General features: G+C 45.2%; 1 protein-coding gene across 4 annotated transcripts in view; it reads left to right on the forward strand.

Annotated features, from left to right (window-relative positions):
- LOC143934042 (uncharacterized) overlaps window positions 1–14,153 on the forward strand; it is a 96,761-nt gene that overhangs the window by 31,428 nt on the left and 51,180 nt on the right. For 2 of the 4 annotated variants that reach the window (XM_077457298.1, XM_077457299.1), the window contains exon 1: window positions 4,099–4,434. The exons of 1 other annotated variant lie outside the window; for it this stretch is intronic. The gene's annotated coding sequence lies outside the window, so the exon portion shown is untranslated. Of the gene's footprint in view, window positions 1–4,098; window positions 4,435–14,153 lie in introns of those variants that run through there. One more of the 4 variants, XR_013263197.1, reaches the window with a different exon arrangement.

Consider the following 14,153-nt stretch of genomic DNA (forward strand, 5'->3'; position numbering starts at 1 on the left):
TTTATCCGAGCACGCAACCTGGCAGGCCGCAGGAAAAGAGGGGGGGACGAGAGAGCGGCCCCCCCTCCCTCCTGAACCGTACCAGGCCACATGCCCTCAACATTGGGAGGATGCTTTGGGGGTCTGTGACCCCTCAAAGCACCTTGTCCCCATGTTGATGAAGACAAGGGCCTCATCCCCACAACCCTGGCCGGTGGTTGTGGAGGTCTGCGGGCGGGGGGCTTATCAGAATCTGGAAGCCCCCTTTAACAAGGGGACCCCCAGATCCCGGCCCCCCCCTGTTTGAAATGGTAAGGGGGTACAAAAGTACCCCTACCATTTCACAAAGAAAGTGTAAAAAATGGTTAAATAAAACAAACACACTTTTGAAAAATTCCTTTATTAAAAATAAAAAAAAGATTCCAGCGGCGGTAATTCACTCTTGCTATCCAGCGACGGACGGTCATCTCTCCAGCGATGTCTCATCTCATCCAGCGCAGCGAATCCTCCGTCCTTCTTCTGTCTCCGTGGAGGAGACACTGCAAGGATTCCGGCGGCTGACGTTTCTTATATACGGAGGGCGGGGCCACCCGTCACCTGACCCCGCCCCCCTCTGACGCAAGGGGAAACCCGGGGTTCCCTGTGACGTAGGGGTGACCCGCACCCCTCTGATGTAACACAGGCAGGTTTCCGTTACATCAGAGGGGGGCGGGGTCACCTATACGTCACGGGGAACCCCGTGTTTCCCCTTGCGTCAGAGGGGGGCGGGGTCAGGTGACGGGTGGCCCCGCCCTCCGTATATAAGAAACGTCAGCCGCCGGAATCCTTGCAGTGTCTCCTCCACGGAGACAGAAGGATGGATCGCTGCGCTGGATGAGATGAGACATCGCTGGAGAGATGACCGTCCGTCGCTGGATAGCAAGAGTGGATTACCGCCGCTGGAATCTTTTTTTTATTTTTTTATTTTTAATAAAGGAATTTTTCAAAAGTGTGTTTGTTTTATTTAACCATTTTTTACACTTTCTTTGTGAAATGGTAGGGGTAGTTTTGTACCCCCTTACCATTTCAAACAGGGGGGGGCCGGGATCTGGGGGTCCCCTTGTTAAAGGGGGCTTCCAGATTCTGATAAGCCCCCCGCCCGCAGACCTCCACAACCACCGGCCAGGGTTGTGGGGATGAGGCCCTTGTCCTCATCAACATGGGGACAAGGTGCTTTGAGGGGTCACGGACCCCCAAAACATCCTCCCAATGTTGAGGGCATGTGGCCTGGTACGGTTCAGGAGGGAGGGGGGGCCGCTCTCTCGTCCCCCCTCTTTTCCTGCGGCCTGCCAGGTTGCGTGCTCGGATAAAGGGTCTGGTATGGATTTTTAGGGGGAACCCCACGTCAATTTTTTTTTTATTTGACGCGGGGTTCCCCTTAATATCCATACCAGACCTGAAGGGTCTGGTTATGGATATTTAGGGGGAACTCCACGTCAAATTTTTTCTTAAATTTGAGGCAGGGTTCCCCTTAATATCCATACCAGACCTGAAGGGCCTGGTAATTGAATTTGGGGGACCCCCACGCTTTTTTTTAAATTTTTTTTTTTTTTTTTTTATCAATGACTTTCAATGAGTGTTCTCTGTATTACGGGAGCCGACAATTCATAATAGCTGCGAGTGATTTTAAAGGACTTTTTTTCCTGCATAAATGACACTTTGTGCAGGGACAATTCTAAGCACGGGAAACATGCGCCCCTTCACAGGCATACTATAGACAACCCCCCCCTACGAAATTTAAAGGAATATTACACTTTTATTGTTTCACTTTAATCATTATTAAAATCACTGCTCCCGAAAAAACGGCCGTTTTTAAAACTTTTTTTTGCATTGATCCATGTCCCCTGGGGCAGGACCCGGGTCCCCAAACACTTTTTAGGACAGTAACTTGCAAATTAGCCTTTAAAATGAGCACTTTAGATTTTGAACGTTGGAGTCCCATAGACTTTAATAGGGTTCTAAAGTATGCTATATACTAGCTCCGTCGAATCTTCTTTATACATTCGACAGACACCATAAGCCTTCAAAGACAGATTCGACCGTAATTCATGTGGATTTTCGGACGAATGCAATTTTTGAACGAAAAACGAAATAAATAAAAACGAATTTCGGGAGTAACTAAATAAATTAAGTTTTCAGACGAAAACAAAATTCCGAAACGAAATATTTTACTCTGCACATGTCTACTATGGACCCCTGTACACTGCTCTACACACTACAGACCTCTGTACACTGCTCTACACACTACAGACCTCTGTAAACTGCCCTACCTACTACTGACCTCTGTACACTGCCCTACCTACTACTGACCTCTGTATACTGCTCTTTATACTACTGACCTCTATACACTGCCCTACCTACTACTGACCTCTGTATACTGCTCTATATGCTACTGACCTCTGTACACTGCCCTACCTACTACTGACCTCTGTATACTGCTCTGCATACTACTGACCTCTATACACTGCCCTACCCACTACTGACCTCTGTACGCTGCCCTGCCTATTACCGAGCCCTACATACAACTTGCACTGGCCAGATAGTAGAGTAGATAGCCAGATCTGAAACTAATCAAGAAAATCAGCCTGCAGTACCAGATATTGTGCTTTCCTGATGAACTCCACCATTAGACTTGCGGGGGTTAACCAATACTCCTCAGACATGAAAAAACTGTGAATGAAAGTGAATACTGAGTTTCTCACTGAAGCGAACGTTTAAGATAGGCTACATTTAGATTTTTACAGTGACATAAGGTTTAGTAGATTTTTCTAGGTTTTTCTTAATGCTGTCTTTACTTTTTATTGGGGGCTTGCTAGTTCATTTCTTTAAAAAATAAATAAAAAAAAGGGGGGGGGGTGGCGCTGCACACTGGTGATCTTTGATCTCTTCCATGTTGTCCAGGTAGATCTCCATCTCTCACAGGTTGCCTACCCCTGCTCTAAAAAGAATCTTTCCCTTGAGTTATATGGCTTTAAAGCAGAACTACCCCCCCAGGAGTCCAATAGGATCGCCTGCCCTTTCAGCGAATAGGGTGATGGGTCTCAAGACCTGCTTCCTGAATGGCTGGGAGGAGGATCATATTTATTCGCTATTGTAAAACTCTGGTGGCTCTAATCAGGTGCTTCCACCCCCCCCCCCCCCCCATGCATCCAGCATCCTGAAAGGGGCCAGATGCATTAAATCAGGGGGGGGGGGGGAAGGGCAGGCGCCTGTGTGCCCTTAATGGACGGGCCACCCCTGCCCCCAGAATACTCACTTCCACCATGTATCGCACGCAACTGTCACTTCTCAACAGGTACCAGGTTTTCAACCTTTTTCTTGCACATGCGCACAAAAGTCATTTGTTCTGGCATAGCGAGTATTCCGGGAATGCAGGTTGAGCTGTGCATGAGTAGCTCAGTATACATTTGGTGTGATCAGGCAGGTAAGTGTGTGTTACCGCAGAGGGCACATCGCATGTCTCTTCTGTCTACTCAAAGTTTTCTAAAAGTTAGGTTTAGATCCACTTTTAAATGTGACTTTTCTGTGGAAAGCGAATTCATCCCCAGTGTGATTTGTGTGCTGTGATGTGTCTTGTACCTTGTCTCTGTGGTGCCTTTACTCCCCCAGTGGGATGTGATGTGTCTTATACCTTGTCTCTGTGGTGCCTTTACTCCCCCAGTGGGATGTGATGTGTCTTATACCTTGTCACTGTAGTGCCTTTACTCCCCCAGTGGGATGTGATGTGTCTTATACCTTGTCTCTGTAGTGCCTTTACTCCCCCAGTGGAATGTGATGTGTTTTGTACCTTGTCTCTGTAGTGCCTTTATTCCCCCAGTGGTATGTGATGTGTCTTATACCTTGTCGCTGTAGTGCCTTGACTGCCCCAGTGGGATGTCATGTGTCTTATACCTTGTCTCTGTAATGCATTTACTCCCCCCAGTGGGATCTGATGTGTCTTGTACCTTGTCTCTGTAGTGCCTTTACTGTGTATGTGGTCCAACGTGTGGCTACATCAGCAGCAGCAGCCCAGTTCACAGCCTGCCATCTATAACAACACCCGCACTCCCCCTAGTGGACAAAGTTGATAGTGCAGCGTGCAGAGCCTCCATGCTATAAGCGGGATGTATGTTGGGCAGCGATGTGCGGGTGCAGGGAGGGTCAGAAGTCCTCCTTTGGGTCGGCGGTGTGTATAGAGAAGAGGTGCAGAGCGGTTCCTGCTGTCTCCGCCCGTACACAGCAGCTTTCCGGCGCTAGGACCGGCCGTCCTCCGCTCCCCTCTCCCCCTCCTCTGCAGACGCCTGCGGGTCCTAGTGCTCCAGTGCTGGATCGGCTCTGTCCATTGTTCTATGGGAGAAGGACATCCACCGCACAATGATCGGCCGGCCGGGGGTGTCCGCACTGCCACCCCACCATCGGAATGTCCTGATCACACAGGTATGTATGATGGAACATTGGATGACCTACCTCTGCAGGACAATGACAGAGACATGGTGGCCTCATCCTTCTCTCACCTCCTTCATCACACTTGTGTGCCTGACATTCATCACATACATTGGATAGAACAAGTGTCATTGCTCACATTCATCTTCACCAGCATTGCGACAAAGACCAGACCTGGGTAGTCCTCTCACCCATATCTACACGTGGGCAAACCTCACAAATACGCCACGGGGCTGATTTACTAAAGGAGCGTTTTGTAGCTTAAATACGCTCGACATCCAAAACCCCCCAATATTCCCACGGCGGCCATTCACGTATGAGCCTGTAGCTCCACGCTACAAAACTTACGTTGGCTACTTTTTGGGTAGAACTGGGCATTTTTGGACCCATTAGCTTAGATGAGAGATTGCCTGAAGACGCACAAAATCAAGTGATTTCACGCTTTTTTTTTGTTGTTGTTGAGAAAACTAGTCTCCTCCCACTAATGAATTTCATTGGCTAAAACGAAGACATCTGAAACTTGAATACACATGGAAAAGGCTTGGAATACACTTCTAAAACGGTCATATACAGTATGCATGCAAAAACACGCCAAAAAAATCCAAAAAATACACCTGAAAATCGACCTGCTGTGGTGCGCCAATTAGTCAATTTTCAGATGTTTACAAAGCTCACAGCACTGAATTTTAAGGCAGACATAAACGTGCCTATAGAATTTATTCAGGTGTTGCGCAGGCATTCGAGTTGTGTCAAGCAATGCTCCTCAAATGCCCTATGTTATAAATATAAATATATATATATATATATATATATATATACACATACTATATTACCAAAAGTATTGGGACAGCCGCCTTTACATGCACATGAACTTTAATGGCTTCCCAGTCTTAGTCCGTAGGGTTCAATATTGAGTTGGCCCTCCCTTTGCAGCTATAACAGTTTCAACTCTTGTGGGAAGGCTGTCCACAAGGTTTAGGAGTGTGTCTATGGGAATGTTTGACCATTCTTCCAGAAGCACATTTGTGAATTAATGCACTAATGTTGTATAAGAAGGCCTGGCTCGCAGTATCTGTTCGAATCCCCCCCAAACTCACTTATCCATGTCTTTATGGACCTTGCTTTGTATCCTGGTCCAGATCTATTGGTGAAGGGGGGTTTATGGTGTGGGGGTTACTTTTCAGGGGTTGAGCTTGGCCCCTTAGTTCCAGTGAAGGGAACTCTTAAGGTGTCAGCATGCCAAGACATTTTGGACAATTTCATACTCCCAACTTTGTAGGAACCGTTTGGGGATGGCCCCTTCCTGTTCCTATGTGCACAAAGCAAGGTCCATAAAGACATGGATGAGCGAGTTTGGGGTGGAGGAACTTAGCTGTCCTGCACAGTTCTAACCTCAACCTGCAGAGACAGCGAGCCAGGTCTTCCTGTCCAACATCAGTGCTTGACTTAACAAATGCGCTTCTGGAAGAATGGTCAAACATTCCCATGGACACACTACTAAACATTGTGGACAACCTTCCCAGAACAGTTGAAGCTGTTATAGCTGCAGAGGGTGGGCCAACTCAATATTGAACCCTACAAACTAGGGTGCCATTAAAGTTCATGTACGTGTAAAGGCAGGCATCCCAATACTTTTGACAATATAGTGTATGTATATATACACATATACAGTGCTGTGATAAAGTATTTGTCCCCTTCCTGATTTTGTATTCTTTTGCATATTTTGTTACACATAAATGATTCAGATCATCAAACAAATTTTAATAAGATAACCTTGAGTAAATATAAGATGCAGTTTTTAAATGGTGATTTCATTTATTAAGGGAAAAAAAACCTGTCCAAACCTGCCTGGCTTCGTGTGAAAAAGTAATTGCCCCCCTAAACCTAATAACTGGTTGTGCCACCCTTGACAGCAACTAAGCTTTTGTGATAACAGTCTACAAGTCTTTCACTTCGCTGTGGAGGAATTTCTGTGCTCTCTTCTTTGCAGAATTGTTTTAATTCAGCCACATTGGAGGGTTTTCCAGCATATTTAAGGTCACACCACAGCATCGGTCACACCACAGCATCGGAATAGGATTTAAGTCCAGACTTTAACTAGGCCACTCAATAACCTTCATTTCAGAGGTAGACTTGCTGGTGTGTTTGGGATCATTGTCCTGCTGCATTGTCCTTCAGGATTTTCTGGTAGAGCGCAGAATTCATCATGGTTCCATCAGTTATGGCAAGTTGTCCAGGTCCTGAAGCTGCAGAGCACCTCCAGACCATCACACTACCACTTCCTTGTGTGATTGTTGGTATGATGTGTGTGTGTGTGTGTGTGTGTGTGTGTGTGTGTGTATATTTATGTGTGTGTATGTATATGTATATATATATATATATATATATATATATATATATAAACAAAATTATTGTTTTATTTTCCAATGCCTAAATGGGAAATGATTACTTTTAGTTAGTTAGTGGTACACCGAAATGAAAATTCTGGACTGAAAAAAAAAAATTCAGGATGCACTTGGCCAAAAACCAAAACTGAAACCTGAAATGGACAGTTTATTAAAAAAAATATACATATATTATATATAATTGTATTATATTCAACTTTTCATTTATTAACATGAATTTAAATGAATATCAGAACCTTTTTTTTTTTTTTTTTTTTGCCTATTTTCAACAAAGTAAATAGAAAATCACAAGATCCGGCAACTCAAAAATGCTTTAGAAGTCTTTAATCATGGAGTAGGAGTGACATAAAAGCAAGCTAACGCATTTCAGCATGATGCCACCAAGGCTACGTGCCTAAATGCATTAGCTTGCTTTTATATCTCTCCTATGCCATCAATAAAGTCTTCTAAAGGATTTAGGAGTTGCCGGCTTTTGCTATTTACTTTGTATCGTATCCAGTGGACAGAGGACACTTTGGAGCCAGAGCACCCGGGTATGGATTCCACTACTTAAAGCGGGAGTTCCGCCGTTTTTTGTTTTTAAAAGTCAGCAGCTACAAATACTGTAGCTGCTGACTTTTAAAATAAGGACACTTACCCGTCCAGCGCGCCCGCGATGTCGGCACCCGAAGCCGATCTCTCGATCGGCTCTCGGGTGCTGCCGCCGCCATCTTCGGTATGGGAATCAGGAGTTGCGCTGCGCAGTAAGAACAGTCCCTGCTGTCTCTGGGATCCGTGTTTTTCCCAGCAGACAGCGGGGGCCCAGCAGGAAGTGGCGTAAATACCTGCAGAATCTGCTGCTATCTATGCCCGGAAGTGGGTGCAAATATCTGTATTATACAGGTATCTGCACCCCCCTCTCCCCTGAAAGGTGCCAATTGTGGCACCAGAGGGGGGGAGGGTTCCAATGAGCGGAAGGTCCACTTTAGGGTGGAGCTCCGCTTTAATCCAAGGTGTGCTTCCTTGTGAGAGTGCTAGTTGCGCTTTCTGCCTATTTTCAACACCTATGGGAATAAGACCTAAATAGTGCGGTGGAAATTTATTTTGTTAAGAATATCCCATCATGCCCAAAAATAAAATAAAAATAATATAATATTTTTTATATATCTTACATGATTGGATGATGGAAGTCAGCAGAGTTTCATCTTGCACACCTAACATTTTTAAATTTAAATAACAAACATGTCATACTTACCTACATTGTGTAATAGTTTTGCAGAGAGCGCCCTGATCCTTCTCTTCTTGGGGCCCATGCTGGGGCTCCTGGCTCCTCCTCTTTTCCGTGTGCCACCATTGAAGCCACTTCCTATGGTGGCACACCTGCGGGCCCGATCCCTACCCTTGCTGTTTCCCTCATCACAGGATTTGATTGACCACAGCAGAAACCAATGGATCTTACTGCTATCAATCAACCTGTGAGGAGGGAGAGAGCAGAGAGAGAGCCGCTGCTCTCGGGCACAGCGCTGGATTGAGATTGGGCTCAGGTAAGTAAAAGGGAGAATGAATTAGGTAAAAAAATCTTTTTACCTTTACAGCCACTTTAAGCTAATGAAAAATTCCCTTGCAAAGTGAAAAGTCTGTTCTCTTTAGTACAGCCATTCTCAAGCTGGGTTCCTCAAGGGGTTGCTAGGAGTTCTTTGAGCTGTGGCTGAATGGCATCCCATTTGATGGTATCTTCATAGATTCAGGACCAATGCCACCTGACAGAGCCAGTAGCATGGCACCAGTTATCTTTCTAGCAATCTGTAAGGTTGACATTTTAAAAATCTCTATGAGGGGCATGTTTGCCATTGACCCCCCAATGAATTGGTTTTAGTAAGCGTTCCGAGACCTGAAAACTTTTTTAAGGGTTCCCCGGGATAAAAAGGTTGAGTAAGGCTGCCTTAATAAAGTGTCTGCCTCCTTGTATCTGTTTTTATCTTCTGCAACTAACATTGTAGTCGGTCCAGTGGATAGGACAGAGTTGGCGATTACTACAAATCTCTTACCACTAGAGGTCGACCGATATATCGGCCGATATTTGGCGTTTTTTAATTAATCGGCATCGGCCGATTGTGCTGTTAAAAAAGGCCGATGATATATTCAGCGCGACTTGCAAATGACTTCAGTAATAGAAGTCAGTGTAAGGGCCGGTTCACACTGCGGGCGACTGCGATCCGACTTCAGGTCGGTCTAGGTCGCCTCAAGTCGCCTCCAGGTCGCGCTGCATTAAAAACAATGATAGTCAATGGAGCTGTCTTAATATACACTACTGCAGTAGCTCCGACTTTTAAAAAAGGTTCCTGTACTACTTGGAAACGACTTCTAGGCGACTTGTACCCATTCATGTCAATGTAAGTCGCCTCTCCTGTTCATCTGTAGGCTACTTGCAGGCTACTTGACAGGAAGTCACCCAGCCCCCACTGCAGGCAGCCCCTCCTTTCCATACACATTAGTTTCGTTTTCCTCCTTATCTTCAACTCACACAGACCATCTTCAACTCACACAGACCAAGAGCTCAGTCCTGCAAAATGTCTGCTATGAACAGGAGAGAACCAGTGGACAATGAGTCCCTCATACGCTTTGTTCGGGAGAGAAGGTGTCTGTATGCCAAGTCTGTATGGCAAGTGACGTGGAAAGTGGACAATGACATACAGCATATGTACTTGCCTTGTGATCGACATCCGTGTATACTTGAAAAACTTGTCATCAAAACTACGCAAGTTCTCATACATAGCCCAGAACTGCCCTCTGTTATGTCGATTGGCAATGATTGGATGGATCCAGTAGCGACGTCTTCTTCCCATCCTCCTCCTCCGCTTCATTTCTTCTTCTTCCTCTTCCATCAGTACTGCCAAACCAGCTGTTAGGACAGCTGACATAAGGTAACGCACAGAGAGCATTTTGGACACAGAACAACTGGCAAAAACAGGAACAAGGAAGAAGACAGGAACAGGAATGATGTCACAAGGGGTGAAAGCTCACTTGTACAGTTCCCTGTCCTGGAGGCGACTTGTAAGTCGCCCCAAGTCGCGCTGTTAAGTCGGATACAAGTCGTATCCGACTTGGCTTCACAAGTAGTGTCGCCTCGTGTCGCCCCCTGTGTGAACCGGCCCTAAGTTGCCTGGAGACTTGAGTGAAGCGACTTCTCTCTGGGCAGTCTGCCAAGAAAATATCAAAATGATACAATGTTTACACTTGAATGAATGAACTCAACTCAGTGTGTAAAGTTCTCAGTTTAACCATTTTAAAGACTAAATCTTTTTTGACACTTGATGCTAACAAATAAAAATCCTGTAGTTTCTGCTAGAAATTCACTTCGAACCCCCAAAATGTATATATATTTTTTTAGTAGAGATCCTAGGGAATAAAATAGCGGTTGTTGCAATATTTTATGTCGCACGATATTTGCGCAGCGGTCTTTCAAACTCAATTTTTTTTGGAAAAAATACAGATTTAAAAAAAAAATACAGTAAAGTTAGCCCATTTTTTTCATCCAAAAGTTTTGATTACCTGTTTTTGTGTAATATATATATATATATATATATATATATATATATATATATATATATATATATATATATATATATAAGAATATACAGTAGGGTACATAATCTACTTGTGGTGTTTAATATGTACTGTTATATATATATATATATATATATATATATATATATATATATATATATATATCATTCTAAATTATACATACACGTGAACTGTTTGGATGTTTGTTTTTGTAAGAAATGTTCTGTATCACTAAGACCCCTTTCACACCACACCGCCGATAGCGTGGGCGGTAAAACGCCGCTATTTTTAGCGGCATTTTACCGCCGGATTTGCGTATTTCGGGCGCTAGCGGGGCGCCTTTACCCCCCGCTAGTGGCCGCGAAAGGGTTAAACCCACCGGCAATACGCCGCAATAGCGGCGTTTTGCCGGCAGTATTACAGCGCTGCCCCATTGATTTCAATAGGGAGCAGCGGTGGAGGAGCGGTAAACACACCGCTCCTTCACCGCTCCAAAGAAGCTGCTGGCAGGACTTTTTTCTGACGTCCTGCCAGCGCATCGCTGTAGTGTGAAAGCCCTCGGGCTTTCACACTACACACAATGGTGCAGCTTCTTTAAGGCGTTTTGCAAGCGCTATTTCTAACGCTATAGCGCCTGCAAAACACCCTGGTGTGAAAGGGGTCTTAAGGCTGCTTTCACACTTGAGCGAGCAGGCGTTGACGGTAAAACGCTGCCAGTTTTAGCGCCGCTTTACTGTCATTTTAGCGGGGCACTTATAATTCAGCTAGCGGCCCAGGAAGGGGTTAAATGTGCCCGTGAAGCGCCGCTGCCAAATCGCATTGCAGGTGCTTCGGCAGTGGTGCCCATTCATTTCAATGGGCAGGAGTGGTGGAGGAGCGGTATACACCACTCCAAAGATGCTGCTTGCAGGACTTTTTTTTAACGTCCTGCCAGCACATCTCCTCAGTGTGAAAGCACTCGGGGCTTCCACACAGACTGCAGGGGAGCCGTTTTACAGGCGCTATTTTAAAGCGCCTGAAAAACGCCCCAGTGGGAAAGGTGTCTAACTGTTCGATTTTATGAGATGAAGGGGAAAAAATAAATAATCAGCCTAACATATCGGCCCAAAAAAATCGGCAACATATATCGGCCGTGGCGATTTCTAAATATCGGCATCGGCCAGAGAAAAACCCATATCGGGGTGCATTAAAGTGGAGTGAGTCATGAAATTTGAGCTGGGCACATATATCTACAGTGTTTTCTTATCTCTTTCAAAACACTAAGTCCCGTGGCTTTCTCCTGCTCTGTTATTATGTTATCAGAATTATAACTTCTGACAAGTTCTTTGTCAACTGTGATAAAACCAGGCTGAATTTTGTGTTTGTGATTAGCAGAGAGCTAAACTATTCACAGCACAGCTCTGCAAGTCTCTGCCTATGAAGGGGAGGGGGGTGCCTTTCCTCCAATCAGCTGTCCTGGCTGTGTGCCCAGACTTCACTTGCGGTGCTGAACAGGAAGAGAAAATCTCATAACACGATCTGAACTTTCTAAAGAATATATAAAGCCGAAGACAGCAGATATATATGTAGAAATTATGTAGGGAGATCTGTTTCATCTCTGTGCATCATCTGAGGCTGTTCACTTCACTGGGTATATGTGAGGGTTTACATCCACTTTAAAGTGGTTGTAAACCTTTCCACATACATAGTGAAGTGACTAGCCTCAGGTGATACACAGAAATGAAACAAATCCTTTTACATTAAATTGAAACAGTTACCAGATGCCTGGACAACTATGGGCAGGGCACCGGTATTGGCATCACCTGGCTTTTCAGCTACTCATGTCTCTTTCTTTTCTTTATATATACAGTGTGGGTCAGGATAGGGAGCTTCTGATCTCTGCTGTGAACAACAGCTTCCCCCACATAGGGTTGCACCCGCTCAGCGACTCCTTTGTTGGGGTCACTGGGGTGCATTGAAACTAGGTCTCTGTTTCTTCTCAGTCTCTATCTCAACTCTTCTTTCTCTCTACCCCTATTTTTCGTTACCTCCTCCCCCCCCCCCCTCTTTTTATTTTTTTTTTAATATATCAACCTTATGCCTCCACCAGCTCATACCATGACCACGGGTAAGCCTGTTCGTCTTGTCTCTATCAATGGGAAGGGCCTAAAAACCCTGGAAAAAAGCTCTATGGTGCTAGCTAACCTGAAACATATGAAGGCTCATGTCTGTTTCCTTCAGGAGAAGCATTTTTGTGCTGATAAAATACCAAGACTCCAAGATCGTTTTTTTCCCAGCAGTATACCATGGGTGTTCTTCTGATTCGGAGTCAAAAGGGGTGAGTACCATGGTCCGTGAGACAACCCAGTGGTTGGTGAAGAATCAATGTAGTGAGGTGGAGGGCAGAGTTCTCTCCCCAATTCAAATCAGGTCGCTTTCTTGGATCCAATTTTGACCAAATTAGGTGATTTTGCTGAAGGTGCAGTGATCCTGGGAGGGGGGGGGGGGGGGTGACATGAACTTCGTCATGGCTCTGGCCCTGGATTCCACCAGGAATGCCTCTCGGCTCTCTTATGCAGCATTGAAATGCCTAAAGAGAAACTTCTATGCTTTCCACCTCATGTACGTGTGGCGGGTTCTTCACCCGAGCCATAGAGACTACACATTCTACTTGCACACACATGACTCTTACACCAGAATTGATCTTTTTATGATGCCTCAATCACTTTTGTCCAGGGTTATCTTGGCCTCGATTGGCTCCATAACGTTTTCAGACCACGCCCTGGTTTTTGTAGACATTGATTTATTGCAGCCTGCTCCCAAACCGTGGATGTGGAAGCTTAATGATTCCCTGATCCAAATGTATGAGGTCGTAGAGAAAGTTCAAGGCAACTGAGACGTTTTTTTTCCACTAATGTAAACCCAGAGGTTGCCCCAATGATGGTTTGGGAGGCACACAAAGGATACATCAGGCGTCTCTTGATTAAGATAGGATCCCGTCTCCAGAAAGCTAGAGAGCAACAGATTGTCAGTCTTTTGGAAACAATCAGATCCCTAGAGGCCGTTCATAAAAAATCACTATCTGCCTGGGCTCTTGCAGATCTGACAGCTTTGCAGAAGCATCTGCGATCCATGGCTCTGTTCAGAGCTAAAGCTGTGATTGCCAAGTGTAGACGAACATTCCATGAGCATAGCAACAAATGTGGAAAATTGCTGGCGGAGGCTCTGAGAGCCCAGCAAGCTTGAATGTTTATCCCCAAACTTCTTAATGATACCCACAATAAGGTCGATGCTACAGAGGATATAGCTTACCTGTTTTGGAGGTATTATACTTCTTTGTATAATCTTCCATGCCCAACGTCTGAGCGGGAGAAATCCTCAGAACGGAGGACCATACAGAATTACTTGCATAGATCAGGACTCCCTCATCTCTCAGAGGAGGAACTAACCAATCTGGAGAAACCCACCCCAGCAGATGAAGTGGCATGAATGCAACTGGGCAAGGCTCCGGGCCCGGATGGCTACTCCCTTCTATAGTACAAGACCTTTGGGGAGCTTCTGACCCCACACTTTCTTTCTGCATATAATTCGGTGGGAGAGGGGACTGTTTTCCCGGGAGACGCATTGCGTGCGTACATTGCAGTGATTCCAAAGGAAGGTAAGGATCCCCTATATTGCCAAAACTACCACGCAATTTCCTTTTTAAATGTGGATCTAGAAATAGTCACCAAAATTCTTTCCATAAGGCTGATGGACCTGATTTCCCAACTGATCCAATCCGAC

Source organism: Lithobates pipiens, unplaced genomic scaffold, assembly GCF_037356315.1.
Source record: "Lithobates pipiens isolate NorthernLeopardFrog02 unplaced genomic scaffold, aLitPip1_a1.2 Scaffold_27, whole genome shotgun sequence".
NCBI lineage: Eukaryota > Metazoa > Chordata > Amphibia > Anura > Ranidae > Lithobates > Lithobates pipiens.